Source organism: Triturus cristatus, chromosome 4_1 (assembly GCF_964204655.1).
Source record: "Triturus cristatus chromosome 4_1, aTriCri1.1, whole genome shotgun sequence".
NCBI classification, from domain to species: Eukaryota; Metazoa; Chordata; class Amphibia; order Caudata; family Salamandridae; genus Triturus; species Triturus cristatus.
The window spans coordinates 573,790,558-573,803,351 of record NC_140585.1 but is presented as its reverse complement, the minus strand read 5'-3'; the positions used below and the strand labels follow the sequence as shown (position 1 = coordinate 573,803,351).

The following is a 12,794-nucleotide window of genomic DNA, read 5'->3' as shown; positions in this document are numbered from 1 at the left end:
ATTGTGCTGATCACAGAAAGGAAGACGCATTGAATGCACTTAGCTTCCTGAAGATCAAGTTTGTTTCGTCTGGCTGCAATGTGAACAGTAAGACAATAGTTTCTACGAACAGGGCTATTCGTGCTATTTCCCTCACTTATTAAAACCTGCTATTTTTGTTGTCCTTTTGTTTTACCCTCTACCCATCGTTAAATCCTCTCCAGCATAACAGAAATTGTTTGAGGAGAGAGAAACTTAGTCAAGAAGCCCTCATTGACTCTTATTGGTTTTCAGCCTTTTTGCTCGTGTACAAGACTATTCATTTAGTTCTATGCCTTTCTCCATTTCTTTTGGAACTAAGATTCGACATATTGAAGCCAAATCCAGGGGGAACCCCATTTCCTTTCTTTTCTAATATCCTGTTTCTGTTTGGAATTGATGAAAGGGTACTATTCCTCCAGGTTGAGAGACATATCTTGTCTGGGTTGGAAAAGAACTCACAGCGCCTACTTGATTTCCTTTTGTGTGGTATCCCTTTCCCCGCTGTTCCTACCCTAATTCCTATCCCTCGCTTGATCGCCTCAATAATCTGTGTATCCTAATCAGAGTTGGGGATGTCAAGAGATGGACCCCTATTTGCATCGCCAGATCCTGAGGAGTTCCTGTGGTTGTTACAGAATGTGCATGGTCAACAGTGGAACCAGGTCTGGACGCAGGTCACGTGGGCAAGGCAGAAGCTCAGACGGTAACTGATGGCCAACACTGCCAGTGGCAGTCCCCCAACAAATGCAGCATACGTGCACGGTACAGTTCCACGTGACAGGGGATGTCCTGCTATTGCGTTGGTGGCTCTCGTAGAACCGGCACTCTTCTGACCTGCGGCAGTTATGTGGATGATATGCCACAGCTCGGAGCAATGAGTTGTAGGTGTGTGCAACGTTTGGACGTATGGGTTGTTGTGAACGTAAGTGTCAAGGGCATCCCATGCAGGAGTACCTCAAGCAAGGACTTCTGTGTGTGGGGTGTGGATACGTTGGTCTTTCATTAACGCTGTGCGTGGTGTGGAAGTCGTCATCATCTGCTATGGTATCTCTCTCAGGGGGTGCCAGTCGCATGCCAGACCAAGCTCGGAGGTGTAGATGTCCTTCCGCCTTATGAGACAAAGAAGCTTTCATCCCTTATGTTAGTCTGACTACTGCTTGCATTCTGGAAATGTGATGTGGCTTTCGGGCTGCAATTGAGGCTAGGCCTTAGGCTTATGGTGCACCAACAGCGATACACACACAGTTGGCATGTATGAGCCAAGAGCCTGAGTGGCCTTGCGCTCCTTATACAATCTCTCTTCCTCTCTCTCTTTCTCTCTCTTTCTCTCTCTTTCTCTCTCTCCCTCTCTCTCTTTCTCTCTATTTCTCTCTCTCCCTCTCTCCCTCTCTCTCTCTCTCTTTCCCTCTCTCTCTTTCTCTCTCCCTCTCTCTCCTCCTCCTACTCTCTCGCTCTCTCTCTCTCTCTCTCTCTCCCTCTCTCTCCTTCTCTCTCTCTCTCATTCTCTCTCTTTCTCTCTCTCTGTCTCTCTCTCTCTCTCTCTCTCTCACTTTCTCTGTCCTTTGATGAGCGCATGATACACCTTCTTATTTTGAATTTTGTCTTGCAGGCTGTTACTTACACATTGTCCAGGGAAGACCCGCCATGACTCTTCCAAATAGTTGTTTTGAGTTCAATTTGAATGAAACATTTTGTTTGGAAATTCAAAGATGAATGAATGATTCTCCATTTTCTGACCACACATGAATGTTAATTGTTGTAATTGTGCGGCATCAGGCAAATTGTTTTGTTTATGATTTCGTAAAGTTGATGTAAAATTTCTTTGTTCGGGGGTGCCCGGGGTAGGGCTCAGTGGGGGGGGCCTGGGGGTGGTGGCAGTGAGTGTTGTGGCCCTCTTTGGTGTCGGAGCTGCATGATCAGTAGCTCCATGGCATTGTTTGTTCTTTAGGTGTGGCTGTGGGCAGGGCTCCCCTTTCTGATGCAGGTTATCGTACGACTTAGTACCAGGGAAGAGCAGGTGTTAATTCCATGCTGCTAACGTGCCTTATTGCATGTTTTGTTATCGCAAATCTAGCTGGTCATTGAGAATGTTGCGAGGTGGTGTTGTTACAGCTTTTTGCACGAGAACGCCTACTCTGCATCTCATTAGCGTTAGTTGCCGTGATATCCGTGGCGATGTTTTTTGCAGCTTCTATCGCAGGAAAACTGGCGATATCGGCTGTTAGCACCAGCTTGTGAATAGGGCAATAAATCTATCGCCACTTTGGCTGAGATAAAGTGCCGCTAACTCGCAAAAAGTCCTTGAGAATATGCCCCAGTGTGTTTTCCTACAATGTGTCCGCTTTTATACTCTCTGCTGACTGTCTGCTCCTCATTGCCTGTCTGCTGCTAATAGCTTCTCATCACGTCCTGCTTCGGGCGCCATGCTGTCCATTTCAACACGGCGTCCGCTTTTATATTTTTATCAGTAATTTTCAATATGTTGGGCTGCTCAACTTGCACTATTGCTTTCTCCACACAAACACACACACAAGGATTGCACAGCCTCCGTGTCTTCCCCTCGCAGAGACGCTCTGCTTCCCACTCTGGTGGTGCGATTTACATCTGGGCCATTGCGGCCGCCACCTGCCTCCATTACTGACCAGTCCAAAGTGAGAGGAGTCCGTGCCACAGACAGCGGTGTGCCTCCTGACTGGGCTGGGATGCCCTCTGCCACATCCCTGCACAAGCAATGCGAGACTGGACATCTCTAACAAGGGAGTCAGGAGGAACGGGCCCGTAAAGCTGTGACCAGGGCCGGCCTTAGGCATGTGCAAGCTGTGCACCTGCACAGGGCCGCCAAACCCCAGGGGCCGCCACGAGAAATCGGATACAATACATTTGTGGCGGCCCCTGGCAGGGATTTGGCGGCCTCCGGGTCTCTGCAGACGGTACCCGAAGTTTCTGCTGAGGCTCGCGACGTCACTTGTGCGAGGGCGGGCCTGGCGAGCACCGTTTGTGCGCGGGCGGGGGAGGAGGCGCGCAGCAGCCTGATGGAGTTTGAAGACCACCGCAGTCCCTCCTGCAGCTCCCGCGCCTCTGCAGTTCGGCGGCGGCAGCACGTTGCGGACTCCCCTCTGAGCGCGGCACGGTGAGGTGAGTAGGCCCGGGACCTCGGAGGGGCTTTGCTGGGGGAAGGGCTTGGGGCTTGGGGCCGTCCGAGTGGCAGTGGGGCTTTGCCGCAGAGCGGGGGGGGGGGTCCCCTGAGTCCCCCGGGGGAATTTTTTTGCATCCACGATCTACTCTCCTGGGGTTTGTTTAATCGATGTATTGATGTGGGGAAAACGTGTATGTGTGTTTGGAGTAGACGGGCTGGGGGGTATTGTTTGAAAGTTCTGGCGCTGTATTGAAATGTTTATTCTAACTTATCAAGCGCTACTGAAGCTTATCTACTGATACCACCTGAAACTGTTGTTCATCCGTAGATTTTAGTGCTATAGTGCTTAATACTGAAGTTTAAACTGCGTAGAAGCTCTTCAGGTGTTAATTGTGCCACTGAAGCTTATCTACTGATACCACCTGACACTGTTGTTCATCCGTAGATTATAGTGCTTAATACTGAAGTTTAAACTGCGTCGAAGCGCTCCAGGTGTTAATTGTGGCATACTTCAATGTACAACGGGTTGGAGCGGGGACAGGGAGCCACAACCTCACCACCAAAACACCTTGATTGGTGTTGTGTAGCACATGGATCAGTGGCCGCACACCGCCTACCCCTCCCCTAGTGGCTCACATTCCAGACTTGTTTCTTTAGACATTGCAGCGAACAGAACGTTGCATACACAAGACCATGCCTGAAGACCAGTCTTACGGCACGTTATACCAAAACGCAGTGTTCCAGTCACAGTTGTACCAGGAATGTGTCCAACAGCTCACTACGCCAGCCCCACCCGAAAATATAAAATAATACTCCTAGTCCTTCAAGTCTAACATTATTCCGAGCTCCTACCTATAACTACAAAGCAGGCATGTTTTCTTTGCTCACACTTTATTTGCCTATCAGTATGCCTGCTGTTGACTTGGGCCTGGAATGGCAACCTCTGATTATTGTCTGCATGCTGTGTGGGTATGTGTGAAAGATTTATATTAGAGTTTATTTTCAATGACAGCACTACTTGTGATTCAGCTGAACGCATCTTCTTAAGCACAGATGCAGCAGTGGGAGCAGTGTCAATATAAAACATGTCAGATATTCCAGTGTGGAGCAGCAAGAAGACAGCTGTTCAGAATAATTTGTGGGAGGGGCGTTTGAATTTGCAAGCAGCTTATATTGATGCCTTGCACTTCTGTGCTGTGAAGTGGGCATTATGATTATTCCCCTCTGCTACATTATTTTGAATAAATGGGCACCCTTTTTAGTTTCAGCGACAAACTTTCATGTAAAAAGCTGCTCCTCCTCTGATATATGTCTCCTCTTCAGTGGATTGTGAACTCATACCACAACATAAGCAGTCTGGATTTGACCACGCTTTTTTGGCACAACATAGCGTAATGGTTGGTGAATGTGGGCCCTCGCCCTCCCCCACACTGATATGGGAGACGTCACTGCCCCTGTGAACATTGCAGTGAGAGGCGCAAACCCTTATGTAAATGTAAATGTGTTGTACTTGTGTAGCGCACTGTTACCCTAGGGTGTCCTGGCGCTGTACTCATACCGCTGGGAACCCTTCCTGGCTTTTCCCTGTGAAATGTCCACTCCTGGGCACCCCTCAAGGCGAAGCCAGGCATCCCAGCAATGTTGGGGCCGTTGTGGAGATTAAGTAAGCTATTGCCCAGAGTTGCAGAATGGGACCCATGATTAGAGTAGGCAGCGAGGCGAGAATTAACAGGTCCCGAGGAAATTGAGCCCAAGACCCGCCGAGGCGGGAATTGAACCCTGGTCCCGGGCCAGACCTCTGCATCAGGGTCTGCCGCTCTAACCATTGAGCCACACTTCTCCACTTATCTAGAATATATTGATCAAGCTCATATAGTTATTGCAATTATTGTGTGCTATGCAGGCCTAGGGAACTGCCCTTCTCCCTAACATGTAATCAACACCACAAATGGATCAATTTAGCCTAAAGTCACCTGTATGCACAGCGGTTGTGTTTAATATACACAATTAAAATTATTTAACACACCAATACAGGTGACTGCTAAATTGATCCTGAAATTGTGGAGACATCACTTCCCTGTCATCATCAGTGGAGTAGTAAGGGGGTGGGTGGTCTACCTCAAGCGGCACGATTTATGATGGCGGCGGCCTGTGCCCACTTTCTTACCCGTGACCGTCGCAGGGCGCCAGCCGCAGGAATAGCCAGTAACCCCCCCACACAGATTCGGACGCCGCTGGCAATAAACGCTGGGGCCGCCCCCGGCGGCCTAGCTATGCTACTGGTCACAGTAGCAATTAATGTTCCTCACTAAACCAAGGCTCACTTTTACCGTGCTTTGAGGCTGGTGAACTGAACCTGTATTATGTGATAATCAAGCGCTATGAAAACACTCTCCTGCCAGCAATACATAAAAGAAAAAAACATGCACTCATAAAACTCTCAGGTGTTGTATGTGCTAAAAACAGGTAATGCTGTTTGTACGAGCTGCTGCTGTCAAATGGCCCTTGGGGGTGAGGGCCATCTCTGATGATGGTAGGACTGCATTTGGTTCGCCAAATGGAGGTTATCTACTTCCAGCCCTGCGTGGAATGTGAAACATGTTCCTGCATTCCTGAGGACTGGGGCCCCTCCCGGGCCGAACTGAAGGACCGTGCTTGCAGTCTGCAGGTATGACCGTTATTACTGGGTGTAGTAATTTCAGCACCACATCTCACTAAAGAAGGCCACCCCCAAGGCCGTTCCGTAGTAGGACAGAAAATGTCAGTTTATAGGAGATACTTGTCCCGTTTCATCCCACGGATAACTCTCAGCTCCCTCCTCGTGAAATGGAGTTCCAGCTGGGTAGCTCTACTGTCCACAAGAGCTGGGGGTCCATTTATATTCTATGAGTATGTGTACGTCCATAATCTTGTATGCTCCCGGCCTGCAATAGATGTTCGTTTAAATTGCATGTGCTCTATCTACGGACTCCCTTCCCCCGAGTTGTAAAAGAGAACCATTTGTCATCGTCACCTGCCATCATCCCATATCGACAATAGTTGATTATTAGCATCCTCTAACCATTTGGGAAATCTGAGGTTTATACCGCCCTTGTTTTTCTAGAATAGCTAATTTCCCTGTAGTTACCATCATTTAAGCGTACTGTAAAAGGGACCCCCTCCACTAGTCAAAGCAGTAAAATAAAATTGCATTCAGTACTACCTTTATAAACGTGCAGAAGTTGTTTTTCACCTGGAATAAGTAAAAAATAATTAAATGCAATCATTTGTTTGCCTTTCAAAAAGCATTACTGAAGTTGGACATGTATATAGTTTTTCTCCTCTGGTGAACGTAGAATGTAGTTTAGCACTTAATTTTCCATTTCCCCACAGACGGACACGGACAGACTGCAGAGTCGAGAGTCGAGTCCCGAGACAGTTTCTCAGGAGCAGTCTGCACAGTGCACTGCACAGTTCACCAGGCAGCCCAGGTTAGGCCCATGCGGGCATTAATTCATCAAAGACATTTTCGAATCGATCCCTCCCTGGACCCCTGAAACAAAATGCAGTTTCTGGGCCGATATAGATGTAGGAACAGAGTGATAAAGAGACGGACATGGTCGCGAGAGAGATTCAGTCAATTATGGTTTATTGAGAGATGTAGAGAGGTACAGAGAAAAAGTGGTGCTGTTTATCAGAGGTAGCGCCTTGATAGTTCAAGAGATGGTGAAATAGATCAATAAAGAAAGATTGTGAGAGAGTTCAGGTGGAGGCGGGAGCTGAAATAGAGGAGGTCCAGAGAGAGAGAGAGAGATGTGTTTGTGGAAGAAATAGAGGAAAAGAGAGAAGGGTTGATAGAGTAAAAAAGAGCAGAGGTAGTGAAAAGGGAGTAAGATAGAGAGTTGAAGAAAAGGGAACAGATGTATAACAAGGGAAAGGTGAAGTGAAGAGGGTAGGTAGTGAACGAGTGGAGAGGCAAGTTGAGAGGTTAGGTAGTGAAAGAGTGCAGGTGAGAAAGCCGTCAAGTAGAGGGAGAAAACAAATACAGTTGCGAGGAGTGGTGAGGTAGGGAAAGCTGAGAGACATCGGTAGGGTAGTAGAGACAGAGATGCAATAAAGATAAATAAAAGGTTGTGTGAGAAGAGAAGTAGATTGAGGAAAAATACAGGTAGGTCTTATGGAAAAAATAATGAGGTGTATAGAGGAATGAGGTAGAAAGAGTAGAGGTAGAGCAGAGGTCGAGAGTGCTAATTATGGATGCAGGCACAGAAGCAAATAGAGACAGGCTAGGCCATGAAAAGGATAGAAAAAGATGAAGTCGAGATATTGAGAGGTCAGGTAGACACATGTGAGATACATAGAGAGGGAGGTTCAAGGTACATGGAGAAGTAGAACTAGAGTCATGTTAAGAGAGAGGGTGAAGGTAGAAGTGAAGTAAGGAAATCCCATAGAAAGAGTATTTTTTTTTAATTAATTGCCACCAACTGCCTGAGAATGCTAGGGTTAAGGCTAGATTGGGCAGGCCAGGCATGCAGACCAAGGGTCAGATTTTCTTTATCGCAATGCAGCACAGCAACAAAAGTTACTGCACAAGGGTGAGAAAGCAGCACAGAGCCGTATATATTAGATATGGCCTGCTGCTGCTCACTACTTGCTCATCACATTACTTATCCTGAACTGCGTCCTCAGGGCAGCAGTGGGTGTGGCAAACACAGGGAGGTCAAAATTACTATTCTAACTCCACGTTTTTCATTTGCCTGCATATCCTACAGTCAGTTTTCGCATACGTGACCTATCAGAGTCCTAATTTCTTTAGGAAATATCCTTGGATTTGGTAATTTGTGGTTTTATGTTGGGAGGTTGAGTATTTTTTTGTGTCTTGAAAATTGTGTTTAAGTCAACCTTTAAATCTTTGTTTTATTGAAGTTGTTGTGTTGGGGGAAAATTTACAGCTTGGGTATGTGGTCCATCACAAGACATCTGCCACAGGAGAATCCTGTCAAGAAAATAAAAATCGATACAAAAGGGGATGATGGACGGAGCGTTTGAGCAAATCAAACAATCGCCCCCAGTTAACTGATCTGGGTTTAATCCATCACCATTCTTTAGCTCACTCCGCCACCCCAGTTCAGACATGGCCATATGCAAATCAGCCTTGACCCTGTGCCTCATGGGAACAGTCCAGCCCGAACTGCCAAGCCATGTCTTCCCTGGACCGGAATCAAGCGTCCTAGGACCGGTTTCTAAACCGGTCCTAGGACGCTTGATTCCGGTCCAGGGAAGACATGGCTTGGCAGTTCGGGCTGGACTGTTCCCATGAGGCACAGGGTCAAGGCTGGTTTGCATATGGCCATGTCTGAACTGGGGTGGTGTGGTGAGCAAAGAAACAATGGATTTAGGCCCAGATCTCTGTACTGGGGTGAATGTATGACATTGTTCTGCATTCTGTCCATCAACTGTTGTTTTTGCAAGAAAATAAAAATTACACATCAAAATCTTTCAGCAGCCGCCACTGCTGATTATCTTCTTTTTTCCCTACCCACTGCTAGCCTCGCTCGCTGCATTGCAAGCAAAATGAAGTGAATTAGAGTACATGAATCTGGTTATTCGAAACGAAAAGAGAAAGGTGGCTCAGCAGGCTTTCGTAGCATCACAGGAAGGAGCAATCCTGAACTTTATCACCCAAGGGAAACCTAAAGATGGAGAATCCTCTGGCCAGAGTACTGCTGATGCACTAGGTAAAACAGGCGCTGACGACCATAAAGAAGAACAAAAAAATGATGATATCCATGAGCAGAATGATACTCATGAGCAGACCAATGAAAATGAACAAGGTGACTCTGAAATTGATACAAACATGCAGCAATTACCAACTCAGGATGAGGATTATTACAAAAGACCCTCAGTCAGAGAAACTCAAACATCATTCATCGGTCCATCAACATCTGGCATTCTGAAGGAGGTTCAGAGTTTAGAGACGGATGATGCTGGTATTGAAAAGGAAGCCAAAGAGCAAGACCATGTTACAGACCCGTGTTCTGAATATGATTTATGTGATTGGAGGGATACTGCTTTGTGGCCAAACTCTCTTACGGACGCGCAACGTGTTTTTCTTGTTGAAAGGGGTCCCTCCAGAGACCCAGAATCTAAAACAAAGTATCCAAGTGATGAGCACTCAAAAAGTAAACGTCGTTTTTCTGTTACCATGTTCTCACGGAAATTAAGGAATGGTGAAATTATAGATAGGCGCTGGCTTGTCTATTCAAAAAACAATAATGCAGTATTCTGTTTTTGCTGTAAATTGTTTTCTGATGCAGCGATCAAATTTACTAATGATGGAAATGACGACTGGGCACACAGGCACAGTTGTCTGTCTGATAACGAATCCTCTTCAAAACACATGCGCGCCGTCAGTGCCAGGGTTGAATTAGAAAGAAGGTTAAAACAAGGACAGACAATAGATAAAGAACAGCAGAAGTTACTGCAAGTGGAAAGTGATCGTTGGGGCAAGGTCTTGGAAAGGATCATGTCCATTGTTCATTTTCTAGTAGAACGAAGTTTGGCTTTTCGTGGTAAAACTGATACTTTGTTCAAACACAACAATGGCAATTTTCTAGGTCTGGTTGAGCTGCTAGCCAAGTATGACCCATATATGCATGAGCATGTGCGTAGAATTAAATGCGCTGAAATCCATGACCATTACTTGGGCAAGAATATTCAAAATGAAATAATTAATCTTATGGGAGCTTCAGTTTTGGACAACATTATTGCAAAAATACAAAAGAGTAAATATTTTTCTGTCATTTTGGATTGCACACCTGATGCAAGTCATCAGGAGCAAATGACGATGGTCCTTCGAATTGTGAACGTGGAAACTATGCCAGTCGAAATAAGTGAATTTTTCATTGGATACTTGCCTGTTGAAAGCAGCACAGGTGCTGGTCTCACAGAAGCATGTTTGCAAAAACTGCAGGCATTGCAATTGCCATTTTAAAATTGCCGTGGCCAAGGGTATGATAATGGGGCAAATATGAGAGGCTGCAAGAGTGGTGTTAAGAAACGTTTACTTGGCATGAATCCAAGAGCGTTCTATGTTCCATGCAGTTGCCATAGCTTGAATTTAGTGATATGGCGAAATCATCCACTCACACTGTAACTCTTTTTGCAATCTTGCATCAAATTTACATACTGTTTTCTGCCTCAACACAGAGATGGCAAATACTCATTGAGCACGTTAAAGATCTGACAGTAAAGCCCATATCCGAAACTCGATGGGAATGCCGTATTGATAGCGTCAAGGCTGTCCGTTTCCAAGTGGCCGCCGTTTATGACGCCGTGGTTGAAGTATCAGAGGAAGCGAATGACCCAAAGGCCAGAACTGAGGCAGCCGGGTTGGCTAAGCAATTAAGGAGTTATGCATTTCTAGTATCGCTGGTGATTTGGTATGACCTTTTGCAGCAAATAAATCTTGTTAGCAAAATCATGCAAAGTAAGGATATGCAACTTGACATTGCATTGAAATGCCTTGAAAAGACTGTCCAGTTTCTGGAAACGTATAAGGAGAGTGGTTTCAAATCTGCACAAGTTTCAGCTAAGGAGTTGGCGGAAGAACTGGAGATGAGCTAAGATGAGATAAGTTTTCCTGCATCTACAAGTTTGCGAAGAAGAACGATTAGGAGACAATTTCAATACGAGAGTCGTGATGAGGGAATCTTAGAACCAAAAGAGAAATATCGCATTGAGTTCTTCAACGTCTTGATGGATCAAGCAATTATGTCCATGACTGAAAGGTTCACTCAGATGAAACATCACTATGATTTCTTTGGATTCCTTCACGACTGGGGGAAAATTGCTAGCATGAACGATAATGAATTGATGAAAAGCTGTGCAGATTTAAGCATCGTGTTAACCGACAGTTCTGACTCAGATGTTGATCCCGGAGATTTACATACAGAGCTGCGAATGTTCTCCTCCTTGGTGCCAAATAATGCAACAGCTTTGGAAACATTAAAATTCATTTATGAAAACAAACTGAACACTGCAGTTCCAAATCTTGCAGTGGCTTTACGCATTGCGTTGACAATCCCAGTTACAGTGGCTTCAGGGGAAAGAACTTTTTCAAAACTGAAATTGATTAAAAATTGTTTGAGGACATCAATGACTCAAGAGAGACTGAATCATTTGGCCCTGTTATCAATTGAACATGACATTGCTAGATCTCTGGATTACGGACAGCTTATCAGGGAATTTGCAGCACAGAAGGCTCGCAAAGTTGACTTCCTCTTATAAAGATGTACGCAAGATGTTTTCCATGGTTTTAATCAGACTCGCTATGTTGCTACTCACTAAGTATGCAGATATGAAAAAAACAGGTGGTAAGATAACGAAAGAAGGAAAATGGAATTGGAAAAGTGGAAACAATATAGAAGAGATAGCAAACAGTAAAACACAAAAAGGTAAAGTAAAAGAAAAAGTTAAAAAACATAACATAAAAAACAAACAAAAAAAAAAGCTGGGTATTGCTGTTACCTCCACGTGGTGCCTGGTGGAAACAGCGAAAGCTGGCAAAACGCAGCGGCAAATTTTGGCAAAAGTTAAACGCTTGTGTCACGAGGCGGCTATGCAGCGTCTGCAACGGACATGGCGATGCGTAAGACACATATTCGATATGGTATCGATATTATTGTTTCCGGGCAAAGAACCACAGATTCTTTCCCTGTGGGGGGGCTGTGGGTCCGGGGCCCCCCTGTCATGGCCCTGCAGCCGTCTGTGCCAGTCCCTCACGTCGTGTGTCACAATGCCCTCCTCCTCCTAAATGTTATCGTTCTGAGACGAATTTGGAAGGGTTGGAGCAGCCGCAGGTGTCCGTATATAGGTTTTCCTAAATCATGTCCTTATATAGGCACAATTCGCATTGCCCTTATTTAGGCATAGAATCCCAGTCCTTATTTAGGCATTAGCCATGCTATCCAAGTACAGAAATGGTCACCTACATCCGTCCATCCCAACGAGTTCTTAGAACCAGACCCTTAAGCCTTTGGGACTTTCCCTAGCTAGGATTATTCATTTCTCCAAGAACTGGTCTATTATGCATGAACTACTATTCCGTAGGGGTTCATTCATGACGTCTTCCTCTGCCCAACTTCATGGTCAATGCTAACATTCCTAAGCACTTTCCAGGTATAAATATACTTTCCCTTACCATGGCAAACTACGGCTCAGCTGCACAGCTCGATACGGCTTGCCACAGCAAGTTCGGAACAATTCGAGTCCCCGCCTGACGCACTAACCAGACGCTGTAATCCCTGCTCACAGAGAATCCAGCTTCCAGTGGTCTGACTCCCTTCGCGGGGTGTTAGAGTTTGAGACCCGGAAAGAAATTCCCACCTCTCTCATTCTGAGGTATGGAGCTGACTAGAACCTAGAGGGACTCTTGGCATATGCAAAACTATAGCTTATCATACTTTAGAATACGGCATCTACTTCTTACCTTGTACTACACCTAGGTTAGGTACACTGGGGTAGAACTATTTAGAAGCATCAAACGAGTATCCACCTTTTAGCCTATGTTATTTATGTATGTGTATATGAATATATGTCATAGGTAGAAGACAATGCTGTTGCAGTATTATTTCTTCTTACTGCTTACATTGTACGT

The 12,794-nt window shown here is 45.6% G+C and overlaps 1 pseudogene; it reads left to right on the top strand.

Moving 5' to 3' along the window:
• Window positions 1–11,425, top strand: part of LOC146855242 (uncharacterized) — a 43,715-nt pseudogene extending 32,290 nt beyond the window's left edge.
• Window positions 11,426–12,794: the final 1,369 nt, after the last annotated feature.